The sequence below is a fragment of the Otolemur garnettii genome, unplaced genomic scaffold (genome assembly GCF_000181295.1).
Source record: "Otolemur garnettii isolate 467f Iridium unplaced genomic scaffold, OtoGar3 scaffold00096, whole genome shotgun sequence".
Classification (NCBI taxonomy): Eukaryota; Metazoa; Chordata; class Mammalia; order Primates; family Galagidae; genus Otolemur; species Otolemur garnettii.
In genome coordinates, this window is record NW_003852491.1 from 6,171,134 (window position 1) to 6,184,393 (window position 13,260).

Genomic DNA, 13,260 nt, shown 5'->3' on the forward strand with positions numbered 1-13,260 from the left:
CCTGTGGTCCCAGCTACTTGGGAGGCGGAGGCAGGAGACTCGCTTGAGCCCAGGAGTTGGAGGTTGCTGTGAGCTGTGAAGCCACAGCACTCTACCCAGGGTGACAGCTTGAGGCTCTGTCTCAAAAAAAAAAAAAAAAAATTGTACTTTTTTAAAAAATTATTTACAGTGAAATACAATGATCTTAAGTAGACAGGGTAATAGGTTCTTGTGTGTGTGTGTATGAGACAGAGTCTCTAGCTGTCACCCTCAGTAGAGTGTCATGGTCTCATAGCTCACAGCAACCTCAAACTCTTGGGCTTAGGTGATTCTCTGGCCTCAGCCTCCCAAGTAGCTGGGACTACAGGTACCCGCCACAATGCCCAGCTAGTTTTTGGTTGTAGTTGACCTGGGCTGGATTCAAACCCTCCAGCTCTCATGTATGTGGCTGGTGCCTCAGCAGCTTGAGCTACAGGTGCCAAACCAGTATAATGAGTTTTGACAAATGTATACACCTGCATAATCCATGCCTCACTCCTCAATCCACCCACAGAACATTTCTGTCTCCCCAGAAAGTTACATAATGCCCCAATCACCACTTACCCCTACCATACACACAGAGGCAATCAATATTGTGATTTCTATTGGTTTTTTGTTTTTGTTTATTTTTGAGACAGGGTCTTACTGTGTTACCTAGACTCAAGTGTGGTGGTATCATCATAGCTCATAGCAACCTCAAACTCCTGGGTTCAAGCAATCTTTCTGCCTCAGCCTCCTGAGTACCTGGGACTACAGGTGTCTGCTGCGATACCCAGATAATTTTTCTATTTTCTGTAGAGACGCGGTCTTGCTCTTACTCAGGCTGGTCTCAACCCCTGAGCTCAAGGGATCTACCCACCTTGGCCTCCCAAAATGCTAGGAGTACAGTCATGAGCCACTTTCTGCTCAAGTGTTCTGTAAACCTAAGACTGGTCTAAAACTATAGCCATTTCAAGAGGTATGAAGTGATAGTGCATCGTGGTTTTGATTTGCATTTTCCTGACGATTAGTGGTGACATTGAACATTTTTTCATATACCTGTTGGCCATTGGTATGTCTTCTTTGGAGAAATGTCTGTTTAAGTTCTTAGCCCATTTTTTAACTGAATTATTAGTTGTTTTGCTATTGAATTGTAGGAGTTCCTTATATGTTTTGGCGATCAACTCTTTTTCAAATATGTGGTTTGCACATATTTTCTCCCATTCCATAGGTTGCCTTTTTATTCTGTTGATTGTTTCCTGTGCTGTGCAGAAGCTTTTTATTTTTTATTTATCTATTTTGTTATTGAAGGAGATTCACTGAGGGTACAAAGAAACAGGTTACATTGATTGCATTGGTTAGGTAAAGTCCCTGTTATAATTGTATCCGACCCTCAAAAGGTGTGTCACACACCATGACCCCCGACCCCCCTCCCTCCTTCCCTCTTTGTTCTCCTCTTAGAAACTTTTTAGTTTGATGTTGTCCCGTTGTTAATTTTTCGTTCCATTGCCTGTGTTTTTGGTGTCGTATTTGTACATGATTGTTTACAGTAAATTTATTCATAATTGCCAAAACTTGGAAGCAACTGTCATGTCTTTCAAGATGTATATGAAGGGCAGTTCCTATAGTTCAGTGGGTAGGGTGCTTGGCCACATACACTGAGGCTGGCGAGTTCGAGCTCAGCCTGGGCCAGCTAAAACAACAACAATAACTGCAACAACAACAAAAAATAGCCAGGCATTGTGGCGGGCGAATCCCAGCTACTTGAGAGGCTAAGGCAAGAGAATCATTTAAGCCCAAGAGGTTGCTGTGAGTTGTGATACCACAGCACTCTACCCAGGGCGACATAGTGACACTCTGTCTCAAAAAAAAAAAAAGGGTATATCCATACAGTAGAATTTTATTCAGCAATAAAAGAAATGAGTTTTCAAGCCACCAAAAGACATAGAGGAAACTTAAATGCGTATTACTAAGTGAAAGAAGTGAATCTGAAAAGTACTATATGACTCCAATTACATGACAAATATATGGAAAATATGGAAAAGCAAAACTGTAGAGACAGTACTTGTAAAAAGATCAGTGAATGGGCGATGCCTGTGGCTCCGTGAGTAGGGCACCAGCCCCATATACCAAGGGTGGCAGGTTCAAACCCAGCCCCGGCCAAACTGCATTGTGGTGGACGTCTATAGTCCCAGCTACTCGAGAGGCTGAGGCAGGAGAATTGCCTAAGCCCAGGTGTTGGAGGTTGCTGTGAGCTGTGACTCCACAGCACTCTACCAAGGGCAATAAAGTAAGACTGTCTCTAAAAAAAAAGAAAGAAAGAAAAAAAGATCAGTGATTGCCAGGGGATTGGGGGAGAGGGGGATGGGTGAATAAGGGGAACATAGTGGATTTTTATGGCAGTGAAACTATTCTATGAGATCCTGTAATGGCAGATTCCACACTGTGCATTTGTCAAAACCCACAGAACTGTGCAGCACAAAGAGTAAGCTCTAATATAAACTATAAACTTTAGTTAATGATAATGTACCGATGTCGGTTCATCAGTTTTAACAAGTGTACCACACTAACGCAAGGTGTTAATGGCAGGAGAAATGTTGGTGGGTAGACTTCCAAACTAAAACTCTTGGTAGATTCAAAAACTGTCTACTCAAGTGTTCTGTGAACCTAAAAGTGGTCTAAGAATTAAAGCCTATCAGCTTGGTGCCTGTAGTTCAAGCGGCTAAGGTGCCAGCCACATACACCAGAGCTGGCAGGTTCAAATCCGGTCAGGTTTGCCAAACAATGACAACTACAACCAAAAAAAATAGCCAGGCGTTATGGCGGGCACCTATCGTCCCAGCTACTTGGGAGGCTGAGACAAGAGAATCGCCTAAACCCAGGAGTTGGAGGTTGCTGTGAGCTGTGATGTCATGGCACTCTACTCAGGACAATAGGTTGAGGCTCTGTCTTAAAAAAAAAAGAAGAAGAAGAAGAAATAAAGCCTATTATTAAAAAAGGGTAAGAAATCATAATCTTCCACATAGAGCTGTGAGGTTTCCACCACATGCAAACAGTAATACCACCAATATTATGATGCAACTGTATTTTGAGGGTGAGGATAGGAAGTGGGGTGGGTGGGAGAGGGATGTACATAAGAAGCTAAATCCTCTTCTCCCAAAGTGGAAAGCTGGTAGGTAATGCCTAAAACTGGAAAGGAAGCAATGTAAACATGTCATGTAGGAAATGCGGAGGTAAAAATGACTAATCGGCCTCTAAAAGAGCTGAAATGGTTATCCCGAACAAGGAGGACGTGGGGGTGGGGGAAGCAGGGGTGGGGCCCCCGTGTTTATTGATTCTAAACTATGGGCACATTTAGCTTGAACAAAAAAATGAAAGTATATCTACAAATGTGTGTGTGTGTTTAGAAAAGCAAAAGAGCCTAGGAGGTGGCAGAGCAGAGACAATAATGTAGCCAACTCCATCAAGAAGCCACCAGGAGAGCCAAGAAGTGTGATGTGGGTCAGGAGGAGATGCTGGAGCCTGGGTGCCAAGAGAACGTCCTGGGGAAAGGACCAGGCGGGTGAGGCGGAGCGAAGAGGGCAGGACCCCTAGAAACGAATCTCCGCAGCCCTGTGAGTTCCTCGGGAAAAGGGCCCGCCTGCGGCCAAAAGGTGGGGAGAGGAGGAGGAGGGAGGCTCCAGGTGGGTTTGCGGTCTGGGGGCGGAGGCAGCGGGGCTGTGTCGGGATCCATCTGCTTTCTCAGCGAAGTGGGAGCCACGGTTTAAGGAGAGAAGAAGAGGTGGGAAAGAGTCATCCGAGACCTGGCCATGCACAGTGGGGTCCGTGGAGCAGCAGGGTCTGCACCCCCGGGGCTAGTTAGACGCGCGGAATCTCCGGCCTCGCCAAGATCCCCAGGAAATTCACCGGCAAAGTAAAGGCGAAGGAGCGCTGCTCGGAGAAGGCAGGAAAAGGCACCTGGCAGGCGCAGCGGGCAGTGGGGCGGGGCCGAGTGTTTATGAATGGGAAAGTACACTGACAGCTGAGAGGGGACCCCCACCGCCTGGCAGCGCTTGCCTGCTTGCTGCTCTTAGAAAGCGGATGCAGTGCTATGTCGGGCGGGGATCACAGCAGGAATGTTGGCCAGGTAGGGGTGCTTCCCTGGGGGGCGTTCAGGAGATGGTGTGCGGAACCCCAGCAGGTCTTTTGAAAGCTCCGCAGTGGACTATAACGTGCAGCAGAGTTTGAGAACCACGATGTAGACAAAGAGACCCAGATTCTGCCGAGGAAGGGGGCAAAAAGGTACCCTAGGGCTGGCATAGCCATGCTAGCCTCAACCAGGGATAGGCTCTTTGTATAGACCAGCCGATTAAGGATGGCTGCAAGTCCTGGGACGTAGGTGAGCAGAAGGTGGAAATGGTTCCCCATCGAGAACCAGGTAGTAAACGTACTTGTTAAGAAAGATAGAGGCACAGAGGGACAGAGAGACAGCCTGAGAGCGCGCGCATGCGCCCGGCAGCGGTTCCTCGGTCCGTCCTGCACAGCGGCGGACATCCCACCAGAGGGCGCGCTGCGCTCACACACGCGGGGACTGCCCGGCAGGGAGCCGGCTCTGCAGCCTCCGCCGGTTTCCTGACAACCTTTTTTGTTGGAGATCAGATTTTGCAGCTGACCCTGGCCAGGTTACTGAAAGGTTCTGTGACCCAGTTTGGTCAACTGTAAAATGGACATAGCAATGGTTCTGTCGTTTTGAGAATGAATGAGGTCTCCTGCTACGTGGGGAAGACTTGTGGTCTCTATCTCAGGGAAAGAGAGGTGCCTAGTCACCTTCCCTTAAGCTCAGCCTTACTGGATCTTTTGTCTGAGCACAGACCTCGCTGTGTGGCTCATCCCTGGCTTTGGTCTCACCTTTCCAGGCCTTGGTGCCCAAGGGACCAGCAGCTGCCCTTTCCTGGCAACCACATCATCCCTGGGGCAGTGTCACTGCCATTCTCCAGGGGGTTCCTCCCAGCCATTCTCATAATTGCCCCTCACCCCAGCTCCTGCCCTATACCAACCAAGCTCTGACCTATAAAGCCAGACACCAGGGAGTGTCTACATTCCTACGTTTGCAGCTGGTACAACTCGGGTGTGAAGGTTGCTGAGGACAGATGGTCCACAAAAGCAGCCTCCCTGTCCTATCCTTGGTGCCACAAAAGGGTGTGACCTGCTCTGACTTTTTCAAATGATTTACCAATATTTCAAATCAGGGCATTGCACCCTAAGATCCAAATTTCCAACTTCTCTTGAAAACTTGGAATCTCTGAGAACCTTAGTCCACATTCCCACATGGCAACAGTGAGGACCACCCCGCATAACAGGCCAAGGCTCTCAGGTTTACCACTGCCCCTGCCTGGGCCCTGTCCCTTATTCATGGCACCTTCCTGGTTCCTGGGAACTCCTGCATCTGTGACTCTGGGTGAGGGTGTTTGCCTAAGAAGGCTCATGTGAACACTCCCACATTGCAGCTGCTGGTCCACAGCAGTTAGGGATGCAGAACTGGAGGGGTGGGGTGCCCCAGAAATGGGAGAAGACCCTCTGGGGCAAGGAATCCCTGGGGCTGGAGTAGAAGAGAGCCGCTTGGTGTTCTCAGCTGTTCAAGGGACTTCATGGCCCAGGTGCCCAGACCAAAAGCCTTGGGAGTCATTCTGTCTCCTCAGAGTCCCCTGCCCATTGTCCAGTCCATCAGGAGATCCTGTTGGCTATGTCCAAATGGATCAAGGATCCAGCTACTTCTTAGTGTTTCCATGCCTATTACCCTTGTTCAAATTGCTATCTTCTCCCCCCCCCCACCCCCGGCCTGATGCAGTGACCTCCTCACTGGTCTCTCTCTCTGCTTCCAACCTGGCCCAAAGTCTGTCATCCTCCTCATAGCACCCAGCAGAGCTTGTTAAAACCTAAGGCACAACTTGGGGCAGCGCCTATGGCTCAGTGTGTAGGGCACTGGCCCCATATACCAACAGTGGTAGGTTCAAACCCAGCCCTAGCCAAACTGCAACCAAAAATAGCTGGGCCTTGTGGTGGGTGTCTGTGGTCCCAGCTACTTGGAAGGCTGAGGCAAGAGAATCACCTAAGCCCAGGAGCTGGAGGTTGCTGTGATATCACGGCACTCTACCAAGGGCAACAAAATAAGACTCTGTCTCTAAAAAAAAAAAAAAAAAAAACCTAAGACATACCCCATCCCTCCTCTGCTCCAACCCCTCCAGTGATTCCCACCTCAGAGTCAAAGCCAAAGGCCTATGGTGCCCCTGAATGAACTGTTTTGGTCACTCCTCATCCCAGCCACATCAGCCTCCTCATTGATGCTGGAGATTCCAAGTGCATGGAGGTTTCAGGGCCTCGTGGTCCCTCCCCTTATCTGCAAAGCTCCCTCCCTCACTTCCTCCAAGTCTCTGCTCAAATGTCACCATCTCCCACATGCCACCCCCTTCCCAGCTTTATTTCTTCCCTGGAGCTAACCCCCTGAAACATAATTATTTACTTATTTCTCCCGTTGGTTGTCTTATTACCTTACTGGCATGGAGGCTTCATGAGGGCAGGGGTTTTATTCTGTTTTGTTCACTGCAAAGAGCACTTAGGATGTAGGAGGTGCTCAATAAATATTTGGTAATTAAATGAATGAATGAACAAATATGTGAAACAAGGGCACTAGCAGTACTAAGTGTTCAGGGCAGCTGTGAAGACTCAAGTAGTTCACAGGGATTATACAGGGCTGGCTCCATGGACACATGACCCGCACAGAGGACCAGGGCATGTGCTTGGGTTTCAATGCTATAGTCAGTGTCTTGAAATCCTTCATAATTTCATCTTTAAATTTGCGTGTGAAGTCTGATGGGACAGCAGAGGCTGTGTTGGGGATAGGGAGCCTCTGCCTCACTCCATGAGCAAGCAGAGCCCACCACCTCCCCTGGGCAGGTCTTGGCCACATCTCTCCCTCCCACTGCTGCTGCCCTTTGCCCCTGGCTGCCAGGCATCTAGGTGAAGGAAGAGTCAGTGTTGGGTGTGCAGAAAAGTGGCCTGCGATACATGTGAGGATACATGTGCACTTGCCCCACTAGTGTCCCTGTGCCCAAGGGACCATGATGTTGAATAGGAAATGAAAACCACCATGATAGGCTGGAAGAGGGATCTTGGGAGAAAGGAAAAAACTTTTTCTGCTTTCTGAACAAGAGGCCTACATTTAAATTCCTCTGGTCCCCTCCTTCTGTAGCTGGCCCTGAGTCAAGTACTTACACCTCACGGTGTTAACTGCTCTGTCTATGGGCTGTTGTTATTCAGGATCCCATGATTAGAGAGAAACAGGGCAAGCAAGAGAGAGCCTGCAGGCTCCCAGGCAGCTGGTGGCCCTCAGGGTGACTGGCACCAGGCCTAGGAGGCAACATTCCCATGCCTTCTCCATGGCCTTGCATCCAAAATCTGTACTGGGAGCAGTAGGCTTAGAATGTGTCAAGGCGAGCCCCTTGATCCCCTGGCCTCAGCCATCACATCTGTGAACTGGGTGGCTGCAAGCCCCCACTCTCAGTGGTGACAGAGGAGGTGGATATCTTTGCCAACTGAAATAGAGGGGCACTGTAGTGCCAGCCAGGGTTTCCAAAGCATCACGAGGATTGTCATGGTTGTTCTGAAGAATCACAGGGTCAGGACTCAGTTTCTATCTTCATCCCCTGAAATATTCAAAGATGATCCATATTTAACCTCCAAGGGATGGGTAACAAGGGACCAGGCCCCGGTGGTGACTTCAAGCCCAGATGTTAATGTCATATGTGGCCCTGGTGAGGGCTTCAGACCCTGATGGTAACTTCAAACAAAACTCTGGGGTGAAAAAAAAAAAAAAAGACCTGGGGTGGCCTCAGACTGACCCTGTTGACACAAGAGGTGCCTCACATTTCATTCCTCCTCCCTCCACCATGGCTAAGCCCCTGTCTTTCCTCAGCCACTAGAATTTGAACCATTCTCCAGCATCCACCTAATTAGCCAAGCTCATTAACTCCCACAAGGCTTCTCCTCCCTTCCTAATTAACTGACTTAATTAGGGCTTGCAGGCCTGGCTCCACCCAGCCCCCTCCTGCTCCTACCCCAGCCTGCCTCCTCTAGGCCTCTGGCTCAGCCAAACCTCCCCAGGCTGGGAGGGGAGCAGGGTGTGGCCTGGGGAGGTTTGGCTGTCCAGTCCCAGGACACCAGGACAGTGACCCTCCCAGGCAGGAATGGAAATGGGAACAGGCAGGTGGTAGGGAGAGGGATGGAAATGGGATAAAATGGTATCAGGTGGGAGGAGTAGGTGAGGCTGGCAAGGGACAGAGGGGCTGGGCAGGGAAGTACCTAGGGTTTACATCTCAGCTAGGATGTGACTTCAGCAAATGCCTCAGTCTCTCTGTGTCTCTGATATATAACAACGAGAACACCCACACCATAGAGTTGTTATACATTTTAAATAAGTTTATTTGTGTAAAATTCTTAGAACTTGTCCTGGTACAAGTATATGCTTATTAAATAAATAGGTGGGGCATGAACAGAGGCTCCCCTGAGGGCGAGGAACTGGAGGAGGGGAGGGGACAGCTCTGAAGGGTACCAGAAACAGACTGGGCCTGTGAAAAGCCCTTGGCCTGGGAGAGGTTAAAGAGATAAGAAATGAGCAAGAAACACTTAGGACAGGGTATATTGTCATATCCAAGGTGCCTGGTCAAAGTTTAGAGACCCATTCCTGAGATGACAGATGGCCCAAAAAGTCTTAGAAGGAAGATGCTCCATGAAGGTGACCTTTGCCTTACCTGGGACCAAGTAAAGAAAGTGGGCCGTGTAGATAGCAGGCAGGACTTACCAGAATTGTGGGGCATAAGATCTCAAAGGCCGGAGGGAGTTGCTGCCAGGTAGGCTTGGGGAATTGAGGAGGCTCACTCAATTCCTGCTCACCCTTCAGATTCAGCATGACCTTCACTTGCTCCAGGAAACCCCCAACCATTGTCTTTCCTTTGTACCCTGGTCTCAGTCAGAATTTTACATTTATTGGTCTGATTAGTGCAGTGTCTCCCCTGCTAGGCTGGAAGCTTCTGAAGGCAAGGATAGTGCTGTTTAGCCCATCCTTTCATCCCATGTCTTCCCAGTGTAGGTGCTCAGAAAGGGATGAATGAATGATTATCTTGGCCCAGAGGTTTCCCTCTGGAACTTAAAGGGCAAAGGGCTCACTCAGGCTGCTAGCCCACCTGCTCAACCGTGAACCCACTAGCTCCTCACATTGCCCCAAGAATAACCAGGCTTAGAAGGCAGGAACTGGACTTCAAGGATTTGAAATTCCTGCTCAGGCAGGCTGGGTTTCCTCTGAGAATCCCTTTGCACACGCCAGATGCTAAGGAAATAGCAAATGAAGAAACAGTGATTATGACAGGACTGTAAAGAGAATGTTTAACTTACTCTTGAATGTTTGGATACTTTAGAAGCCCATGTTTATACATAATATAGAGATCTTGGGGTAGTAAGAAACAAAGACCCAAGTCCAAATGACTTAAGCACAAAAGGGACTTTACTGGGTCGCATAACTGCAAAATCCAGAGTCTTCAGGTATGGCTACATCAAGGGGCTCCATTCTGCCACTCTAGGCTCTTTTGTCTGCTGTGTGGGCTTCTTCCTCCAGGATAGCAGCAACTCCAGGCTTACATCCTACTGCCTTTCAGTGCTATGGAAAGAGAGCTTCTGTCCTCCTGGTCTGGCTTGGGTCACAGACCCATCTCAGAAACAATAGTCAAGGCTGGAGGGTTGCTATGCAGTAGTTGGTGAAGGCTGGATCATAAGACCTCCACACCATCAGATCCCATAATCATTAAGGAAGGGTGTATCAGGGAATGTCAGGGATGGGGGTTTTTTTGTTTTGTTTTGTTTTGTTTTTTGTTTTTTGTTTTTTTGAGACAGGGTCTCACTTTGTCACCCTAGGTGGAGTGCTGTGGAGTCATAGCTCTCAGCAACTTCAAATTCTTGGGCTCACGTGATTCTCTTATCTCAGCCTCCCAAGTAGCTAGGACTACAGGGGCCCAATGTAATGTAAAATGCCCAGCTAGTATTTTCTCTTTTTAGTAGAAACAGGGTCTCACTGTTACTCAGGCTGGTCTCAAATTCCTGAGCTCAGGCAATCCACCTGCCTGAGCCTCCCACAGTGCTAGGATTATAGGCATGAGCCATTATATCAAGCCCAGGAATGGGGTTCTTCTTCTTTTTTTTGAGATAGACTCTCAAGCTGTTGCCCTGGGTAGAATGCTATGGTGTCAGAGCTCACAGCAACCTCTTGGGCTCAACCTCTTGAGCCCAACTCTTGGGCTCAAGCAATCCTCTTGCCTCAGTTTTTCTATTTTTAGTAGAGATGGGGTCTCACTTTTTGCTCAGGCTGGTCTTGAACTCGTGAGCTCAAGCAATCCACTGGCCTCAGCCTCCCAGAGTGCTGGGATTACAGGTGTGAGCCACCACCCATGGCCACGAACAGTGTCCTTAAAGGAAGTTGGGTTCTGTTGTCAGAAGATGGGGGACAGATGCTGGATAACAGAGGTCTGTGTGCTCCACTTGGAAGATGGGGACATCATGCTAGATTAGGGTGACCAGATTCTAACATCTGTAAGGCGGGACAACATGGCGGGGGGCGGGGGGGAAGCAGAGCGGGGGCAGTGCAGGGCCGGGCCTGACAACAAGGCAAACTTTGATAAGCGGTTCTCAATAATCACTTCTCAGCAGTTATTTATTACAGTTTAACATTATAAAATTAACAAAAATAATATAAAACTCATATTCTGGAGAAATAGCCATATGACGGCCGAAAATCGTATATTCCCTTCTTGTTCTCCAGCCCATTCGTGCATTCTTTCCAAAAATCGGGACTTTTTGAAACCCCGCAGGACGCAGGACAAATTGTTGGAGAGCAGGACTGTCCCACCAAAATCGGGACGTCTCGTCACCCTATGCTAGATGCATCAGGGCACTGTTCTAAGCCCCAGGCATCAGTGGTAGACACCGTCTGTTCCCCATTCCCTTCCCAGCTTCTGCTCGCCAGCATCTTTGTCTTTTCCTGAAGGCCTTCTCTGATCTGCCCACAGCCATGGCACTGCCCCCCATATGCCTGTTGCCCTAGACATCTCCCCAGTGACTATCCTAGCTCCTTTGCCCTTGGATGGATTAACTCTAAGAAGTTTGCTCTGCACTGCCTCTGAGAGTTTCCCAGTGGGGTTAACCTCCACTTGCCCACAGTGGTATCATGCTTGATAACATACCCATTGTCACTGTTTTCCTATTCTGCTTCTCCCCTCCCCACCTCGGATCACCTACTGAATAAACTACTTGCTCTGGACTCCTTTTCTCAGGGCTTGTTTCTGGGAAACCCAAACTAGGACATCATTAAAGCCAGGCCCCTAAGGATGTGTTCTAGACAGCCCTTATTTCATGCCAAATGTCAACAATTTCTGGGGATGGCTTTGGTGACCCATCCCCGTGGAAGGAGCTGGGACTGGACAGCTCTGAGAATCTTGCCTCAGTTCTGAGGGTTCTGGGAGGAAGCTCCCTGCTCCCTGTCAGGTAACGTGGGCAGGGTCAAGACCCGTCAGCTCCTCAGTAGCCAACTTCCAAGAGTAACAGCCACAACTGAGGCCTGAGCATGGCACTCAGGGCCTTCCTGAGCAGTGGGTCTGTGTGGCAAACCCGGGGAGATAAACCTATTACCTATTCCTAATGCTTCTGCGAGTGCAATAGATGAGGCCATTTTAGGTGGTTCTTGGATCTGGCTTTAAAACGAAACAGAATCATATAGTGAAATTTTTCATTTTTTCTCCTTCCTCTTCCTGTTTTTCCTCCCTGTCCTTCATTTTGTTAAGATCCCTTTTTTTTTTTTTTGAGACAGAGCCTCAAGCTGTCACCCTGGGTAGAGTGCTGTGGCATCACAGCTCACAGCAACCTCCAACTCCTGGGCTCAAGCAATTCTCCTGCCTCCACCTCCCAAGTAGCTGGGACTACAGGCACCTGCCACGACACACAGCTATTTTTTGGTTGCAGCCGTCATTGTTGTTTGGCAGGCCTGGGCTGGATTCAAACCCGCCAGTTCAGGTGTATGTGGCTGGTGCCAAGTCTAAGATCCCATTTTTTAAATACTTCCACTGAATAATTTTTAATTATTTTGAAAAAAGTGAAAGAAATTACACAAAAGTGTAAACCTGTGCATACCCACAGCTAGGATCAATGTTAACATGTTATTATATTTGCATCAGATATTTTAATTAACAAAAGACAAACTGAGACTGGTAGAGATGAATTCCCATTACACCTCCCTCCCCCCCAGGCCCATTTCCTGGATTCCATCCCCGGAGCAACCACTCAGGACTTTCGGGCTATTCTTCTGCTATGGGTTGGCACATTTTCAGCTGCAAGAAATAGAATTTCCAACTCAAAGCGGCCCCGAGTACAAGCAGCTCAGCAGCTCTGCACTATCACAAAGAAGCAGGTTCTCTCTCTGGGCACTGCCATCACACTGCACTTCCCATCATCAGTGGAGTCCTGCTGGCCACGGTCACAGAGTTGTATTTCAGCCTGGGGACTGGGGAGCTCATTAGCACTCCTGCTGGAATGCCATCACTTCAGAACATTCTCTAAAAAGGTATTGAGAGATTCAGTGATCCAGTGTCTCTAGGTCCATCTTCTGTCTGATCCATCTTGGGTTGTCATGGACCTCTTGTATTTTCTTATCAGCATTAACTTGACCTGTGGAGGAGGGCCTCCCCTGGCCCTAGGGAGGAGGTTTTCCTATACTGAAAGAACACTGTGATGCAGACCAGCAAGCCAGGAATGGCTTCTCTCTGTTGTGACAGGGGACATAGTGCTAAGGAGCATCAGAGAACACACTGGAGAAATCCCCAAGTGCCATTATTTCCCCCTACAATGGAGTACATCAATATGTCCAACACAATATCTGGGTTTGCTGTTTTATTTGGAGACAGAGCCTCACTCTGTCACCTGAGCCAGAGTTCTGTGTTGTCAGTCTAGTTCACAGCAACCTCAAATTCCTGGGTCCAAGCAATCCTCCTGCCTTGGCCTCTCAAGTAGCTGGGACTACAGGCACCCACCATCATGCCTGTCAAATTCTTCTATTTTTAGTAGAGACAGGGTCTCACTCTTGCTCAGGCTGGTCTCAAACTTGCCACTGCACCTGGCCTCCAATACAACATCTTTTTTTTTTTTTTGAGACCGAGCCTCAAGCTGTCCCCCTGGGTAGAGTGCCGTTGG